This window comes from Carcharhinus amblyrhynchos, chromosome 9, assembly GCF_965287045.1.
Source record: "Carcharhinus amblyrhynchos chromosome 9, sCarAmb.v2.hapA, whole genome shotgun sequence".
NCBI classification, from domain to species: domain Eukaryota; kingdom Metazoa; phylum Chordata; class Chondrichthyes; order Carcharhiniformes; family Carcharhinidae; genus Carcharhinus; species Carcharhinus amblyrhynchos.
The window spans coordinates 51,124,264-51,143,503 of record NC_137332.1 but is presented as its reverse complement, the minus strand read 5'-3'; the positions used below and the strand labels follow the sequence as shown (position 1 = coordinate 51,143,503).

General features: G+C 41.4%; 1 protein-coding gene and 1 pseudogene across 6 annotated transcripts in view; both read left to right on the top strand.

The window, feature by feature from the left end:
* dnajc6 (DnaJ (Hsp40) homolog, subfamily C, member 6) overlaps positions 1 to 19,240 on the top strand; it is a 123,628-nt gene that overhangs the window by 21,204 nt on the left and 83,184 nt on the right. The window lies entirely within an intron of this gene.
* Positions 7,858 to 8,252, top strand: LOC145348220 (small ribosomal subunit protein uS8 pseudogene; annotated as a pseudogene).

Sequence of the window (19,240 nt, the reverse complement as noted above, 5' to 3'; positions counted from 1 at the left end):
ATTGGTTTCTAATAGCCTACTGCTACTGATTCCCTTTCTGCTTTTGTCTCAAAATTGCTGCCAGGCTGACTACAACTCCAACTGGCTGTTTCTGTGAGAAATCACACAAATAAAATCCAACCAAAAAAGAACTTCCCAGTGGTCTATTTGCATGGCAATATGGCATACCTGGAATGCTCCAGATAGAAATTTAAACTGCCCCAACTGCCAAACTGTCACTTTGTTCTGGGAAAGCAAATGAATAATTTAAATCTCTTATTGAGATAACTGTCGGATCCCATCTCCACCATGAAACTCAAACAGATCACCCATTGTTTAATGCTTCTTCACTTCTAACTCTGATCTTATTAAATAAATATAGGCCACCCTTTGAATTGCAATAGCTTAGGTCAGTTTGCCAGCTTCTCAATTTATCTTGCATTCAAAAATTTCAATATCCAGCTTAAAAGTTATATTCCTAAAACATATAAATCATGAAATTACATATTAGCAAACAGGTGGTCAATTATTGGCTACTTAAGGGCAGCTTTGCATCCAGCCTTAATTTTGATGCTGGCAAAAGGTGCTCACAGGAGGAGGAAATCAAGGGCGACCTGACGGAAGTTTATAAAATTATGAGGGACGTAGATGAGGTGAATTGTAGGAAGCTTCTTCCCAGGGCAGAAGTATCTAGAACTTGTGCCCCCTTGTAATTGTTAAGGGAGGAAAGGTTCAGCAGAGATGTACAGAGATTTTTGTTTACACAGAATGGTGGGGGTCTGGAAAGCACTGCCAAGTGAGGTGGCTGAGGCAGATATGTTAGCAATATTTAAGACTTAACTGGATAGGCACATGAACAGGAGGGGTATAGAGGATACAGGTGGTTGTCTAGGTAGATACAGGTGGTTGTCTAGGTAGGCACAGGCTTGGTGGGCCAAAGGGTCTGTTCCTGTGCTGTACTGGACTTTGATTGCAGTCTTGTTGCTCATTCTACACCAGATTTGTAAGTCACACTCATTCTCTTCAATTCTGCGTGCAAGAGACTGAACTTGTCTTTGTATGTTATAAAACAAAACTCAATACATCAACCCAGACGAGGTCAGTCAAAAAATAGATTCCCCATTTTTGTGGAAGGAGATGCTGTGGAACATGTTGAGCACTCCCCACACTTTGGCAGCTTCCTTAAAGGGCCACCATTGACAAGGAGATCCAACACCGGAACAACTGTGCCAGCTCAGCCTTCTACAAGCTCGAGTTTCTGAAAACAAAGACCGATTGTACAGAGATATTATCACCACACTGCTCCTTTATTGAAATGGGAGCTGGATGATACATTAGAGAGTAATAGTTGAGAAATTCCACGAAGAGTGTCTCTGCTACCTCCACCTGATTTTAATGGGAGGACTGTCAACCTCATACTGATGACTTTCTTGGAACCAGATCCAGTCAGGCAAAGCTCTTTCAAAATCAACTACAATGGACTGGATACTGTGCCCAGATAGCTGAGAAGTATCTCCTCCATCAGATAGTGTTTCTTTTTCAATTCTCAAATGGCCAGCATTCCAGGGAGAATAAAGAAAATGGTACAAAGACGTCTGAAAGCATGACAGCATTGATATTAGTGACTAGGAGCAGTTTGTGTGGTGTTCGGCTTTCAAATCTCATTTAGAGCTTCTTAAACCTGATGACCAGCGATTGGTTTTTTTTGCAAAGTTTAAGTTCACAAGCTGTTAATAATCAAGCCAATTGCTAAATTTGCAGAGTGAGCAATTTTGAAGATACAATTAGTTTGGGTCTTTTGTTATCCTACATCGGTGAGGAAGAGGACCACTGAGACCAAGACAGACCACAATGACTAAAAACATAGCATAAAAAGAATAAATGGCTGAAGAAACAGTGAAAGTAAAAGAAAATAAACTTTGGAAAAGACTGACTTCATTTATAAACTTCCTGTAATGTTGACAGGCCTCTATTTTATACTGGAATGATTGTTTAATGGTTCTTTTCAAATTAATTTTCTTTCAAATATGCTCTGCACCTTTTTGTTCCCTTTTTGCTATCACTGTAGAATATTTAAAATGGGTAATGTTTACAAGAATTGACAACAGTTCCTTGGACAATTGTTATTTGCTTGTTTCAGTTGAAATTTGCAATGATTTTTTAACTCCTGGGTTCAGGTGTCAGTAATGGGGGTATCTTCACTCTGCCAATACTCCACAATAACGCAGAGCCTCAGAGAACTAAGATTCCAGGTTTGATCTATCATAGGTGATCTCAGATGAATGAGTGTTGTGGTGCTGCAACTGGGCTCCTCATCTTTTGTCCAAGAAGAGAAAGGAACAACCATAACTCTCCAAACTGTGTGCTTTTTAGTGACTGATACTGCGGATGTCTGGTGAAGGGAGTTGAGTTTTGGTGCAAGGGAATTCTGGTCGGATGCCAGAGAGCTTCTTGACATCTGAGGAATTCTATCCTTGATTCAGCATATTCAGGGGGAAAGGAAATAAAGTAACAGCTGTTGCGAGTAGTGCTTCCCATATTTATGCCAGTTTGGGCCACTGTATCTATTCCAAGACATATCTGCTTTCTCTATGCTTCTTTAAAAAAAAAATTCCAACATTCCATTGCTTTGTTTAAGCCCCATTTCGGACATTTTGGCTATTTTATTGGATGAGTAGCGTTGAATTACAGAATTGTTTCTTAATGGTAACTAAAATGTGATTAGTTGGACAGCTACATGCTGAAGTGAACTCGTGTTCGCTAGATTCTGTGCATTGATGTGTTTCGTGTTTGGGTTTGCAGGCTTTGCCAACTTCTATTATTCCTAATGAAGATTGTTTAACTGATGCCTAGTTTGCATCATGAAAATACTTAAATCTCTAGTCTAAACAATATGCCTGTTAGTCCAGGTATACAATGATTATCAAAATCAATTCACGTAAATGTGAATTATTTGCTTGTCAAACTATTATTGTGATAAGTGACATTATCCCATTACCTTTAAAAAGAATAAAGTTAGTTGCTCAATTCATAAACTTGTTTCAAAGCACGGCATTGGGCCTTACTTCCAAATGGTCTACTGTTTCAATCTAATTTTGTACTTAATTAGCTGTTACTGGGATGTTGGTTAGAAAGGCAAAATAATTGCACCTGACCTCCTCGTTCAATGGACTTAAAGGGTAGAAATCCATCGCCACTCTCTGCTAGTTAGTGGTTCTAATTAGTAAATAGATGTGTAAATAACAGGATTGAGCTTGGCTGTGGTATGCATATGTATGTGAGCTTGCTGTCCGGTTTATGCACCAATGTTTTAGGGCTGAACCACTAAGAATTTTGCTTCATGTCCGAAGCCACTGCCACCAGAATGAAAGGGAAAATAAAGGATTTGCCCATTATGATCTTTTCTTCACCTCCGGGTAACCCAAAGAACTTTTACTACTGTTCACTGTTGTTGTGTAGGTAAATGTAGCAGCCAGTGTGCGTACAGCAAGATCCCAGAAATCAAAATTGGCCTTGTTTAGGTAGAAACCGAAATTGAAAGCATGACCCTATCATCCATTTTAATGATGGTTATAAATTTTGCCCAGGACACTGGCCAAACTCAGTTCTTCTTCTCTGAAATAGATGCAATAAAGTTTGCTGGAGAATGTCACATACAGGGTTGTGGGGCTAGAGAGAAGGCTGTAAGAAAACCTTGATAAGACTGCAACTTTTTTTTTGACCAACACTTTACAAAATCCAAATGTGGTTTGGTTCTTGCACTTCATGATTAACCATTCAAGCAAATCACAGTAATATTGGTCCAAGACATTGGGTTGTTTTTGTTTGGGATGTTGCTGTTTGTAAAACTGAATGTTGGAACCATGGGCATTTAAAGCAAACTTTTTTAAAGTTTTTCCAGCTATGTGTTTGTTCAGCGTAGAAGTCAAACTGCAGTCTGGCTTTGTGTCATTTAGAAGATTGATCAATCCAGCACAACAAAGGAGATAAAGGAGAGTATTAAATTAAAAGCTGATGCGTTTAGAGTGGCTAAAAGTAGTGGGCGAGAAGAGGATTGGGAGAGGTTTAAATATCAACAAAGAATGACAAAGAAGTTGATAAAGAAAGGAAGGATAGACTATGAATCTAGGCTAGCGCTAAATATAAAAAAGGTTAGTAAGAGTTTTTATAAATAATATAAAGAAGAGGAGGCTGGCTAGGGTGAATGTTGGACCTTTAGAGGATGAGAGGGGGGATTTAGTGGTGGGGGATGAGGAAATGGCTGAGGCCTTGAATAAGTTTTTTGCTTCGGTCTTCACAGAGGAGGACGCAAATAGTTTGCCGGGTGTTAACGATGGAAAGATGGTAGGAGTTGAGGGCCTGAATGACATTATTGTTACTAGAGAGGTAATGCTCGACAGACTAGTGGGACTGATGGTGGACAAGACCCCAGGAACGGATGGAATGCATCCCAGGGTTCTGAAGGAAATGGTGGAGGTGATAGTGGATGCCTTAGTGATAATTTTCCAAACCTCGCTGGATTCCGGGGAAGTGCCGGAAGATTGGAAAACGGCTAATGTTACACCGCTGTTTAAAAAGGGTAGCAGGCAAAAGGCAGGGAATTATAGGCCGGTTAGTTTAACATCTGTTGTAGGAAAAATGCTTGAATCTATCATCAAAGAGGAAATAGCGAGGTATCTTGAGAAGAATTGTTTGATAGAGCAGACGCAGCACGGATTCGTTAAGGGGAAGTTGTGTCTGACGAATTTATTGGAATTCTGAGGATGTGTCTAGTGCGGTGGATGAAGGGGAACCGGTGGATGTGGTGTTTCTTGATTTTCAGAAGGCGTTTGATAAGGTGCCGCATAAAAGGTTGTTACAGAAGGTTAGGGGGCATGGAGTTGGGGGTAAGGTGTTAGTGTGGATAGGGGATTGGCTGTCAAATAGGAGGCAGAGCGTGGGTGTCAATGGGTGCTATTCGGATTGGCGGTTGGTGACTCGTGGAGTGCCCCAGGGATCGGTGCTGGGGCCTCAGCTATTTACCATTTATATAGATGATCTGGAGGAGGGAACCGAGTGTAAGGTGTCAAAATTTGCTGATGACGCAAAGATAAATGGAACAGTAAATTGTGCGGAGGGTGTAGAAAGTCTGCAGAGGGATCTAGATAGGCTGAGCGAGTGGGCGAGGACCTGGCAGATGGAATACAATGTTAGCAAGTGTGAGGTTATCCACTTTGGCAGGAATAATAGTAGGAAGGACTACTACTTACAGGGTGAAAAGCTGCAGCATGCTATGGTGCAGAGGGACCTGGGGGTCCTTGTGCATGAGTCGCAAAAACCCAGCCTACAGGTGCAGCAGGTGGTCAGGAAGGCAAATGGGATGCTGGCCTTCATAGCGAGGGGGATTGAATATAAAAGTAGGGAGGTCTTGCTGCAACTGTACAGGGCACTGGTGAGGCCGCAGCTGGAGTACTGAGTGCAGTTTTGGTCACCACACTTGCGCAAGGATATTTTGGCCTTGGAGGGAGTGCAGAGGAGGTTCACTAGGCTGATACCGGAGTTGAGGGGGTTGAGCTATGAGGAGAGGCTGAATAGACTGGGCTTGTACTCGTTAGAGTTTAGAAGGATGAGGGGGGATCTTATAGAGACGTATAAGATAATGAAGGGGATGGATAGAGTAGAGATGGAGAGGTTCTTCCTGCTCAGAAAGGACAGCAGGACTAGAGGGCACAGCCTCAAAATAAGGGGGGAGGCAGTTTAGAACGGAGTTGAGGAAGAACTTCTTCACTCAAAGGGTGGTGAATCTCTGGAATTCTCTGCCTGTTGAAGTGGTGGAGGTTACCTTGCTAAATATATTTAAGACACGGGTAGATAGGTTTTTGGTAGGCAAGGGGATTAAGGGTTATGGGGAGAAGGCGGGAAAGTGGAACTGATCCACTTCAGATCAGCCATGATCTTATTGAATGGCGGGGCAGGCTCGAAGGGCTAGATAGCCTACTCCTGCTCCTATTTCTTATGTTCTTATGTAGACTTTGAAATACCAACTTCACTGGGTGAATCATGGAAGGACCTTCTTAATTTATAAATGTGCGTATTTGATGTAACTTCTCCCAGAAATGATTGCCTCGATTTACCAATTCAATGGATGCTGGCTTCAATCACTGCTCTGTGTGTGCCTTATTTGTTGATCTCAATTACGGCAGCGGAGGACCTTGGGGAGGGACTTAAATGTAAAGACAGGTCCACATTTCCACTCCTGATCCTAACCCTGGGAGGGAGAGCAACAGAGAATGTATTTGGATGTCACCCATTCTGGCTTAACTCGCTCTCATTATTGTAACCTCTCTGTCAAATAGATCGCCAACTTTGCTCTTTGCTATCGAGGCCTTACTGCTCATCCCAGTCTTAGCAAAAGGACAATAGTACTGCTGTATTTTAGTGCATGATATATGATTTATTGTCTATGTTACTAAGATTTACTGTCTATGTTACAACCATTCAATCAAGTGTTCCAATAATCCCTGAGTAATGGGAAAGAGCTTTATGGATGAAGCTGAGACCGGCATGTGCTGTGGCAGAGAGCTGCTGTGAGTTGAAACTAACAGTAGATCCTTTTATAGTCTGAGGCACCTGAGGCTTTTGATTGAGGATTAGTATTACTCAGGTAGAGGGAACTCAGTCCACATAATAACAACTTGTACTTCTATAGCTTCTTGAATATGATAAAACATCCCAATGCACTCTACAGGAATGTACTGAATAAAATTTGATACTGATTAATTTGAAGATATTTGGACAGGTGACTAATAGCTTTTTTTTTTAAACTTTATTTTTAACTTTTATTCCATAGGAGCAGCATAATGGCACAATGGTTAGTACTGCTGATGCCAGGGACCTGGGTTCAATTCCAGCCTTGGGTGATGGTGTGAAGTTTGCATGTTCTCCCATTGTTTATGTGGGTTTCCTCTGGGTGCTTCAGTTTCCTCCCACAGTCTAAAAATGTGCAGGTTAGGTGGATTAGCCATGCGCAGGGTTGCAGTAGGTCTGGATAAGAGTTGGTGCTAACTTGATGTGCCGAATGGCCTCTTTCTAGACTGTAGGGATTCTATATTACATCTGCCTGAGGCATACTGAGTAATACAGGCATGAGGATCAATTGGAGAATCTGATAGGGAGCTATGTGCTCATGTATCTGAAATCTCTTAAATTATATTGGTTTTCAATAGAAATTCCTGTCCACCCCCAGCACCACTCACATCTTCAGTCATGTTTAATCAACATAACAAAAGTTATTGGTCCAAATAAACTTTATTTTCTATTTCCTTCTAAACTGCAAATAGAGTATTCTATATCTTGGGTGTTTTCTCATCTCTTGGTTTCAACAGTGCAAAAACTAGTTTCTTTTCACAATTAATTTATTCCCAGAACCTCAAAGCTTTTTTCATTTTGCTTTATAACTATTATTTAGAGGCTTCTAAAACTGAAAACAATTTACGCTTTACACCAGCTGGCTACTACATCCAGATTTGTCGTGTCCCTTTTCAGTGCACTTCAGTCTTGATTTTGGTCTGCACCATGAGCCTTCACTGACTTATTTTCTTCAACTTAAAAGGAGCCAAATTCCCTTGTTCCCTTTGCCTTGCTGTCATTTTAAATTTCTCTCTTTTGCACTGTCTGTCATTGTCCACCACTCTCTTGATGCCAATAAAGAAACAAGAACCAGCATCAACTGACTTGATTTCAAGAGAATAGTTCAGCAGTGGATAATTATTTATTTGGACAGGAGCAGTGGGTGATTGTCCCAGGTGTTGAAATGAGATGAGGATCTCTCATCAGAATGACCTGGTCTGTGCATTGAATAGTTCATTATTCTGGAAGTCAAACTGACGAAGCGGAGCCATGGTGCACATGAATATTTTCGCTGATACCCTGACAAGTACCGACAATGCAGAGAAATGTGGAAAATGGCAGGTTCTCACCCAACCATGTTCCAAAGTGACTGAGAGATTCCTGACTAATGATGAAGCATGGCTTCATTGGAGAGTTTGAGATTATTGATAACCACAAGGGTGGGAAAAAAAATGTTGTCAATTTCACAGACAGACTGAACAAGTGTGGTGTATTAGCCCCAGATTTGATCAAGTAAAGGAGCTAGAATGGTGGCAAAATGGTCTATTATCTCCCCACGAGTTTGGGTACCTCATTCTAATGGTCTCAGCAGCATGATGGACCATGAAGAGGCCGATCGAAAACAGATGGGAGTAAAAATCTTAGGAATTTTTTCTGAAACATGAAACCAGTCTATAATAAAACATTAAAACAAAAAAAACCCCAACTCTCTAAAGAATGAGGAGTCTAATGTCAAAATGTCCCAGCTGTTCATCAATCATTTTGGAATGGAAAATCTAGGTTAGATTTTCAGGATATATTTTCCTTCCTTTTCTAATTTGTAATAAAATAACCATGCATATAATGGTGTCCACCTAATTGTAATTCCTTAAGCTGAATGATAATGCTGTTAACATGAAATTTGATGCACATATTTCTGAATAGGTGTATCAGGTGAAAACTGATCCCATAGTATTCTGTTTATATAGTGCTCAATTGAGTTTTGTGCTCCTGTTAATCACAGGTTTGTGAGTTAGATTTCCAAATGTCCTCGAGTCAATTTAAAAAATATATATTTAATCACAATTAACAGTTTTGAGCTTCACGTGCATCCCTCTTGGCTGAGCATAAAGAATCATTCCCATAAGCAAACTCCTTCTCCATACAAGCCTGAGTATGAAACTGAATACGGTTTGGTTCAGGGATTGAGCAGAACATACTATCAGACTATGAAACATTTTTATTAAAAAAACACGAGCAGTAACAAAACAATACAGCAGATTGCAGTCATTTATAGGAGGTAGTTACAGCTTTTCAATAGAGAAATAACAATATTGGCGGCAAGGTGACATAGTGGTTAACACTGCTGCCTCACAGCACCAGGGATCTGAGTTCAGTTCTGGCCTCGGCTAACTGTCTGTGTGGAGTTTGCACATTGTCACCTGTCTGCTTGAGTTTTCTCCCACACTTCAAAGACGTATGGGTTAGGTTGATTGGCCACGATAAATTGTCCCTTAGTGTCAGGGGGATTAGCAGGCTAAATACATGGGATAGGGCCTGGGTGGGATTGCTGCTGGTGCAGAGTCAATGGACCGAATGGCCTCCTCCTCCACTGTAGGGATTTTAGGAATATAATCCTTCACAACTGATATGTAAAGTATTACAACAACCATGGGATTGCCCGTCCCTATTAAAGTGGCCTCTTAAAAAGTTGATTGGCGCATTGCATCACACTTCACTCTTGATAAGAACAGATGAAACTTATATTTTTCATAAGTTTATTTTTTGTTTGTTTAGTTTAAAAGTCAGATCAAGTTGCCAATCGTGGAGATGACACAGATACTGTCTGCAGTCACATGCCCTAATTCCTTAAGTATCAATTGACTCTAACTTGGTGTTGAAATATCTTTATCACCTTGCTGCAAGCCTCATTTGACTTAATTGGGTGCTTGCAAAACAGAAGTGCTCCTGGTGTGATAATCCAAATGCGTCCTCCAATAACAAAACGGACGTGGCTTCCCCCTCCTCCTCCTTCTGATGAAAGTGTGTGAGAAATAGAACCATCTACTCTTCAGCAACTTTTAGTGATTGAATCAAAGTAACTCCCCCTCCTCTTCCATCTCTAGGAATAATATGCTGACATTATGAAATGTGGAGCGGTCAAACTGCATAAGCAGTCCTGCCTTCAGTCAGCATAAGACTACATCACAGACAAATTGGTCTATCCCATAAGGGTGATGTACTTAAACTTCTCAGAGACTTGATTCTTTTGGAAGGATGGTTGATAGTGTAAACTTAAGATGAAAAAGGTGATTGTGAGATGTGACTTGGCTATAGGGGAATTCGACAGTTTTGGTAGAAAACTTGTTTTCTGAGGCAACCTTTCACATGAATTTTTAGAAACAAGTTAAAGTTGACTTTAATAGATCCCACCTTTGCACCATATCCTTCAATCCCTTCTCTTCAGGAGAAAACAGCCTTTTCTGATAATTTTGTCAAAGTTGCATTCCTTATTTTAAGGAAAGCTTTGACTGGTGCAATCTGAATTTGTTTCCTGACAATGGTTGAGAACACTGGGTCTGTACTCATTGGAATTTAGAAGGTGAGGAGGGATCTTATTGAAGCTTACGGGATATTGCGAGGCCTAGTTAAAGTGGACGTGGACAGGATAGATCCACCAGTGGGAAAAACAACCTCAGGCTAAAGGGACAATCCTTTAAAACAGAGATGAGGAGGAATTTCTTCAGCCAGAGAGTGATGAATCTGTGGAACTCTGCCATAGAAGGCTGTGGAGGCCAGGTCCTTGAGTGTCCTTAAGACAGAGATAGGTTCTGGATTAAGAAGGTGGTCAGGGGTTATGGGGAAAAGGCAGGAGAATGGGGATGAGAAAAATATCAGCCATGATTTGAATGGTGAAGTGGACTCAATGGGCCCAGTGGCCTAATTCTGCTGGTATGTCTTATGGGCTTGACATTTGACTTTGTACAACATGCAATCTCTTTTGTCATTTATTGGACATATTGTTACAATAATTACATCCAACAGTACTTAAATGCGGTCAGTTCATACATGTGGAAAACCATATATAGAATCATAGAATGATACTGCGTTGATGGAGGCTATCCAATCCATTGGGCATATGCCAGCTTTTTGGTAGCACAGTCAATTAATCTCTTTTCTCATGTTTTTGTGTAAGTTTTTCCCATCAAATATTTTCAAATTCTCTTTTGAATGTTGCTATTAACTATGTTCCATATCACAACAACTTGCCTGCATCGTCTCTGGTTTTTTCCCGAAGCACCTCCAGTCCTGTTCCCTTGGTACTAACCTTTCTGCCGTTCAAAGCTGTTTCTCCTTACTCTTCTAGTACTGTCATGATTTTGAAGAACAACTTAATCATTTTCCTCCCATTCCACTGTCCTCTCCAGCCTTGTAGATTTCCTGAACATTGGTACTGAGCTAGCATGGCGCTATCAAATTTCCTCTTAACCTCTCAGCTCTTAGGAGGACAACCCCAGTTTCGCCAGACTCTCCAGATAATTGTGATACTTTATTCCTGAGACCATTCTGAAAAGTTCCTTCTGTACTCTCTCCAAGGCTTTGACAGCTTTTGTAAAGTGCAATGCCTAGAATTGACCACTATGCTCTAACTGAGACCTAACCAATATTTTATGAAGCAGAACTTCCTTGCTTTTGTACTCTATTCCAGTGGTTCTCAAACTTTTTCATGTGCACACTACTGAGGCAGGGAAACAGACCTTGTGGACCATCTCCCTGTCCTGCCCCACTATTTTTGCTGGCACCACAATAAAATACCAGAATCATTGGGAAGCAAGGTTTTGGTAAGGTACAAATGAAGGAATGTCTGGTTCCAAGTTGGAGAACTTTGATCTCAAGTCAGGCTTCATGTTCAGCCAGTTCGTCCTCTGTTTATAGATCACCTAGTGCTGAAAATCTGATCTTGCAATTGTATGTTGTAATAGTAACACAATTCTTCATTTTAAAAACTACATTGTTTGATGTGCTTATGACTGTACATGGGAGATGATCTGGTTGTGTGGTGCCATGTGAGTGGTAGAGTTGAAGCTTCTGGCTTGTCTTCTCCTATGGCCTCAGCAGTGACAGGCATTTATATGTTTTATGATTTAAGGCCTACCTGGAAGATGCTGACGCACATCACTGGTCTGCAAACCACACTTGTGACAACCACTGCTCTATTCCTGTACTAACAAAAATGTGGAGATGCTGGTGTTGGACTGGGGTAAGCACGGTAAGAAGTCTCACAACACCAGTTTAAAGCCTAACAGGTTTATTTGGCAACACTAGCTTTCGGAGCCTTGAGCTCCTTCTTCAGGTGAGTGAGGACTTGTGTTCACAAACAGAGCATATAAAGACACAAACTCAATTTACATGATAATAGTTGGAATGTGAGTCTTTACAGGTAATCAAGTCTTAAAGGTACAGACAATGTGAGTGGAGAGAGGGCCAAGCACAGGTCAAAGAGATGTGTATTATCTCCAGCCAGGACAGTTAGTGAGATTTTGCAAGTCCAGGCAAGTCGTGGGTGTTACCGATAGTGTGACATGAACCAAGAACCCAGTTCAGGCTGTCCTCGTGTGAAGAACTTGGCTATCAGTCGCTGCTCAGCGATTTTGCGTTGTCATGTGTCATGAAGGACACCTTGGAGAACACTTACCCGAAGATCAGAGGCTGAATGCCCGTGACTGGAAGGGAACACTCATGCCTGGTGATTTGTTGAGCAGTGTTCGTTCATTCTTTGTCGTAGCGTCTGCATGGTCTTCCCAATGTACCATGCCTTGGGACATCCTTTCCTGCAGTGTATCAGGTAGACAAGGTTGGCTGAATTGCAAGAGTATGTACCATGTACCTGGTGGATGTTGTTATCACGTGAGATAATGGTGTCCATGTCGATGATCCGGCATGTCTTGCAGAGGTTGCAGTGGCAGAGTTGTGTGATGTCATGGTCATTGTTCTCCTGAAGGCTGGGTAGTTTGCTGCGGACAATGGTCTGCTTGAGGTTGTGCGGTTGTTTGAAGGTAAGAAGTGGGGGTGTGGGGATGGCCTTGGTGAGGTGTTCGTCTTTATCGATGACATGTTGTTGAAGGCTCTGGAGAAGATGTCGTAGCTTCTCCACTCTGGGGAAGTATTGTATGACGAAGGGTACTCTGCCGTGTCCTGTGTTTGTCTTCTGAGGAGGTCAGTGCAGTTTTTCACTGTGGCACATAGGAACTGTCAATCGAAGAGTCGAACATCATATCCTGCTCTTACAAGGGCATTTCAGCATCTGTAGGTGTCTATTGTGATCCTCCTCATCTGAACAGATCCTGTGTATACGGAGGGCTTGTCTGTAGGGGATGGCTTCTTTAACGTGTTTAGGGTGGAAGCTGGAGAAGTATCGTGAGGTTATCCATGGGCTTGCAGTACAGTGAAGTGCTGAGGTGACTGTCCTTGGAGATCTGTGTGTCCAAGAATGCAACCAATGCCAGAGTAGTCCATGGTGAGTCTGATGGTAGGATGGAACTTGATGTCATCATATAGTTGTTTCAGTGATTGGATTCATGGCGAACAAAGGAAGAAAATGTGATTGATCTATCTAGTGTATAGCATCGGTTGAAGGTCCTGTGCAGTGAAGAGGTCTTGTTCGAACCTGTGCATGGAGATGTTGGCATATTGAGGTGCACATTTGGTCTCCATGACTGTTCCCTGTGTCTGGATGAAGAACTCGTTGTTGAAGGTGAAGATGTTGTGGCCCAGGATGAAGCGGATGAGTTGTAAAATTGCATCTGGAGATTGGCAGTTAACGGCGTTGAGTACTGAGGCACTTGTAGCAATGCCATCATCATGTAGAGTTCCGAGACATCCATTGTGATGAGGAATGCTCCTGGTTCAACTGCTCTGTGTGTGCTGAGTTTCTGTAGGAAGGCCGTAGTGTCATGACAAAAGTTGGGAGTTCTTTGTACAGTTGGTTTCAGGATGCCCTCAACGTAGATGGAGAGGTCCTCACACAGGGTCCCATTGTCTGATACAATGGGACAGCTGGGTGTAACTCACCCTTGTGTATCTTCGGGAGGTCGTAGAGATGTGCAACACAGCAAACTACCCAGCCTTCAGGAGAACAGTGACCACGACATGACACAACTCTGCCACAGTAACCTCTGCAAGTCATGCCGGATCATCGAAATGGATGCCATTATCTCGCATGAAAACACCATCCACCAGGTATATGCTACGTACTCTTGCGATTCGGCCAATGTTGTCTACGTGATACAGTGCAGGAAAGGATGTCCCTAGGCAGGTACATTGGGAAGACCATGCAGATGCTACAACAATGAATGAATGAACATTGCTCAACAATCACCAGGCATGAGCGTTCCCTTCCAGTCATGGGCATTCAGCATCGGGGAAGCGTTCTCCAAGGCAGCCTTTACAACACACGACAATGCAGAATTACTGAGCAGAAGCTGATAGCTAAGTTCCACACACATGAGACAGCCTCACCGGGGATCTTGGGTTCATGTCACACTATCACCTGAGCTTGCAAAGCCTCACTAACTGTCTTGGCTGGAGACAGTACACATTTCTTTAATCTGCCCTTAACCCCCTCTCCACTCACATTGTCTGTACCTTTTAAGACTTATGTGTAAAGACTGACATTCCAACCATTATCTTGTAAATTGAGTTTGTGTCTTTATATGCCCTGTTTGTGAACACAAGTCCTCACTCACCTGAAGAAGGAGCTTGAGGCTCTGAAAACTAGTGCTGCCAAATAAACCTGTTGGACTGGTGTTGAGATTTCTTACTGTACTAATAAAGCCAGGGATTATATATGCTTGTTTCAACTTTTCCAGCCAGTTTGAAAGATTTGTATACATACATTTCCCAGTTCTCTTTTGTGTACCTCTTTTAAGGTTAGTTCATTTAGTTCATTGTGCCTCTACTCATTTTTGCTACCAAAGTTCATCAATTCACCCTTGTTAAATTTTATCTTTCACACATCATCTCCGCCCAAGACTGCGATAAACTACAAAGGGTTGTGAATGTAGCCCAATCCACCATGCAAACCAGCCTCCCATCTATTGATTGTATCTACCTTTTCCTGCTCCCTTGAAAAAGTATCCAACATAATTCAAGACCCACAGACATTCTCTCACCTACTTCTGTCTGGAAAAAGATACAAAAGTCTGAGGTCACATACCAACTAACTTGAAAACAGGTTCTTTCCTGCTGCCATCAGACTTTTGAATGGACCTACCTCCACATTAAGTTGATCTTTCTCAACACCCTAGCTATGAATATAACACTGTATTCTGCACTCTTGTTTCCTTCTCTATGAATGGTATGCTTTGTATAGCGCACAAGAAACAATACTTTTTACTGTGTGCTAATACATGTGAAAATAATAAAATCAAAATTTTCCCTTACCACCAGTCTATGTCCTCCTGAAACCAGTTATTACCCACAACATCAGAAACTCAGTTACGACCACCTGAAGAGGGGTAAAATGACTCCCCTATCAAATTCAATGAACTTGTTTTTGTGAATTTGGGGAGGAAGTCCTTTGTCACTGCAGCAGGATTCCCACTTTAAGACTTTAAGATTGTAAAGAATTAGGCAGGTTTTCTTCTGTTGAAATCATTCCTTGAATTTGAAAAACATTTGGGAAATAGCAACCACCATTCACACGTCATACCCATTGCCTGAGCTCCCATGCACTGGGATTGGAAGAATAAAAGGATAACTGAAGGAGTTTTACATTTTCCTTCAAGATGATGCAACAAAGGGGAGGTAAGATTAGCTGTCTTTTGGTAGGTTTTGATGTGGTAATTTTATGTTGTGACTGTTTTGTTCAATTGTCCTGGGTGTAGTTGTATGGACCATATTTCCACATTTCATTCCCGTAACATCTTGGTTTGCAGTAAATTTTTCTTCTCAGGATGGTTACTTTGCAAATTTGGGCACAATGCTTTTGAGAGAGAGAGAGAGAGAACAATCTTTTGCAGCCTGTTTTCTGTACAGCATTCTGATTTCTGATCTCTCATACTTGTAACACCACAAACTTTGAAATTATACCAGAATACTCACGTCCTTAATACTGATGCTCTTTTTCTTTTAAAATTAACCTTTGGGAGATGCTGTATATTTCCTTCCATGCAGCTGTTACTACTGCTGCTGCTCCTCTTTCTGTTCCTAAATTTTGGATCCATTTAGCTATGAATCCATGCATACTGTCATGTTAATTTAATGGACTCAATTATCTAACAATTCCATTACGTATACTTTTGCAAACACCTTTTCTGAAAGTTCATCAGCATCAAACACACTGTCCCCTTTAGCCCTCTCCATGATCTCACCAAAGAACTCAATGAAGTTACTCAAACACAATTTACCATTAACAAGTTCATCCTGACTAAAGTATTAACCGGTTCTTTTCCAAATGTCACTTCTAGGATTATTGTCTTTAAATTTGATTTATGAAATTAGTAAGCTAATGTATTTAAAACCTGAGGTAGTGTTGTGTCGTAGGATACAAATGTGCAAATGTATGAATTAGGAGCAGGGGTAGGCCATTTGACCCCTTTCAATAAGGCCATGGCTGATTTTATTGTGGTCTCGACTCCATACTCTGCCTACCCCTAATCAACCTTTTGACTCCCTTGTAAATCAACAATCTTATTTATTCCTGCCTTTAAAAATGTTAATTAACCTTACCCTCACCACTCTCCATGAAGAGAGACCTGCCAAGAAAAATGTTGCTTTTCATCCCTGTCTTGAATGGGAGATCGTTTATTTTTAAACTGTCTCTCCTACTTTTAGTCATCCCAAAAGTAGAAACATGCTTTCAGATTCCAACCTGTCAAGTCTCCTCAGGATCTTGTGTTTCAATAAAATCACCTCTCATTCTTCTTAACTCCAGTGGCCCAATTTCTCCAAGCTTTTCTTGTAAGGTAATCCCCCTCCCTAGGTATCAGGTGAGTGAACCTTCTCTGAACTGCTTATGCATTTATATTCTTAAATAAAATGATCAAACTATACATTCTACTCTCAACGTGACCTTACCATCCTGTGTATATCTATACAAAACACTTCTACTTTTGTATTCTATTCTCCGTGCAATAAATGACAACATTCCATTTGCCTTCCTAATCAGTTGTTGTATTCATATACTAACTTTTCCTGATTCATGTATCAGGACACCTAGGATCCTCCATTCTGCAATTGCTCTCCATTTAAATAATATGCTGCTTTTATACCCTTCCTGCCAATGTGGACAAATTCACATTTTCTCTGATTATACTCTATCTACCAACTTTGTACACAGTCACTTAACTTATTCCTGTGCATACTCCTTATGCCCTCATCACAGCTTACTTTCTCACCTATCATTGTGTCATCAGAAAATTTAACAACCACATGTTTGGCTCCTTCATCTGAGTCATTGGTATCAATTGTAAATAGTTGAGGCCCCTGCACTGATTTCTGTGGTGCTCCACATGTCACATCTTGCGAGTCTGAAAAAGACACACTTATCCCTACTCTGTTTCGTGTGAGCTAACTAATCCTGTTTCCATTTTAAATTATTACCCTCTACACCATGAGCTCTTATTTTGCATAGTAATCTTTGATAGAATCATAGAATCCTACATTGTAGAAGGAGGCCATTCGGCCCATCAAATCTGCACTGATCACAATTCCACCTAGGCCCTATCCCCATACATTTACCTTGCTGGCCCCCCTGACACTAAGGGGCAATTTAGCATAGCCAGCCCAACTTACCTGCACATCTTTGGTAGGAAACTGGAGCACCTGGAGGAAACCCACATATACACAGGGGAAATGTGCAAAGTCCACACAGCGATCCAAGTCAGGAATCGAACCCAGGTTCCTGGCACTGAGAAGCAGCAGTGCTAACCACTTTGCACTGTGCTACCCTCCATCTTTTCCGCACTCCCTGTCCTCCCTAAATGTCATGTACTCTTGAATATTCAAGTCCCAGTCGTTCTGCAGCAATATCTCCTATAATGGCTATCAGATCAAATGCATTTATTTCTATTTGCGCTGTCAATTCATCTGTTTTGTTTTGAATGCAATGCGCATTCAGATACAGAGCCTTTGGTTTTTTTGTAACCTCTAGCCCTAACTGTTGGTGCACACTTTAGGCTTGTACACTCCACGCTCTGATTATCATTTCCCTTATTCCTACCTTGCTCTTTTATTTTAAATTCTCTATTTAGTTTATCACATTTTCCCAAACTTGATCTGTCAGTCCCATTATTTAATTTAAATTCCCCTCTACTGCTGTAGTTATACGAAAAAGCAGAACTCTGGTCCCAGCATGGTTAAAGTAAAGGTTGTCCCACTTTCCCCACTACCGATGACAGTGCTCCATGAATTTAAATCCTTTTCTCTTGCACCAAATTCCAAGACATACATTTTACATTCTAATCTGATTTGCTTGTGGCTTGGGTAGTAATCCAGAGGTTATTAATCTTGAGGTTTGGCTTTTTAATTTAGTTCCTAGCTGTTCTTAGTCCCTTGGCAGAACATCTTTCTTAGGTACCAATGACATAGGTAGGACAATGGGGATCCCGACCATTGGATCCCCACTCCAGGTTTCTCTTCAGTCCTCTGCAGATGTCCCAAGCCATGGCAGCAGGCAGGCAACAGAGCAGACTGAACTCTCGCTCTGGGCTGCAGAGAACTGTGTCCATGATCTGATAACCATTGTTTCTATTAACTCCCCTCAGCTTGAATGGCTTCCTATATCATGGTGCCATGGTCAGTTTTCTCAACTGTCCCTCTGTCCACCCTTTTCATCCAGACAGGCTGCAGGAACCTCCAAACCTGTTGGACAATTGCAATGGCTAGAGGAGTGTACGTATTACAGAGAACATGATGCTGGAAGTCTTAAAGCGCATCAAGATAGATAAATTTGCAGAACCTGATGAAGTGTATCCCAGGACGTTGTGGGAGGCTAGAGAGGAAATTGCAGCTCCACTAGCTGAGATATTTGAATCATCAATAATAACGGGTGAGGTGTCTGAAGATTGGAGAGTGGCAAATGTTGTCCCTTTGTTTAAAAAGAGCTGCAGGGAAAAGCCTGGAAATACAGGCCAGTGAGTCTCACATGTTTGGTGGATAACTTGTTGGAAGGTATTTTGAGAGACAGAATTTACAGGCATTTAGAGATGCAAGAGTTGATTAGGCTCAGTCAGCATAGCTTTGTAATTGGAAAATAGTGTCTCACAAATTTTGAGTTTTTTGAAGGGGTAACCAAGAATATAGATGAGGGCAGTGCAGTTGATGTTGTCTACGTGGACTTTAGCAAGAACTTTGACAAGGTACCGCATGGAAGGTTCTTGCATAAGATTAAATCTCACTGGATCCAGGATGATGTACATCTAAATGGATACAAAATTGGCTTCTTGGTTGTAAAGAATTGTTTTTCAAACTGGAAGTTGTGACCAGTGGTGTGCCTCTGGGATCAGTGCTGAGCCCATTGTTATTTAGTTATCATTTAATATAAATGATTTGGATGAGAATATAGGGGGCATGGTTAGTAAGTTTGCAGATGACATCAAGATTGGTGGCATAGTGGACAATGAAGAAAGTTATCTCCAATTGCAATGGAATCTTGATCAATTTGGTCAGTAGG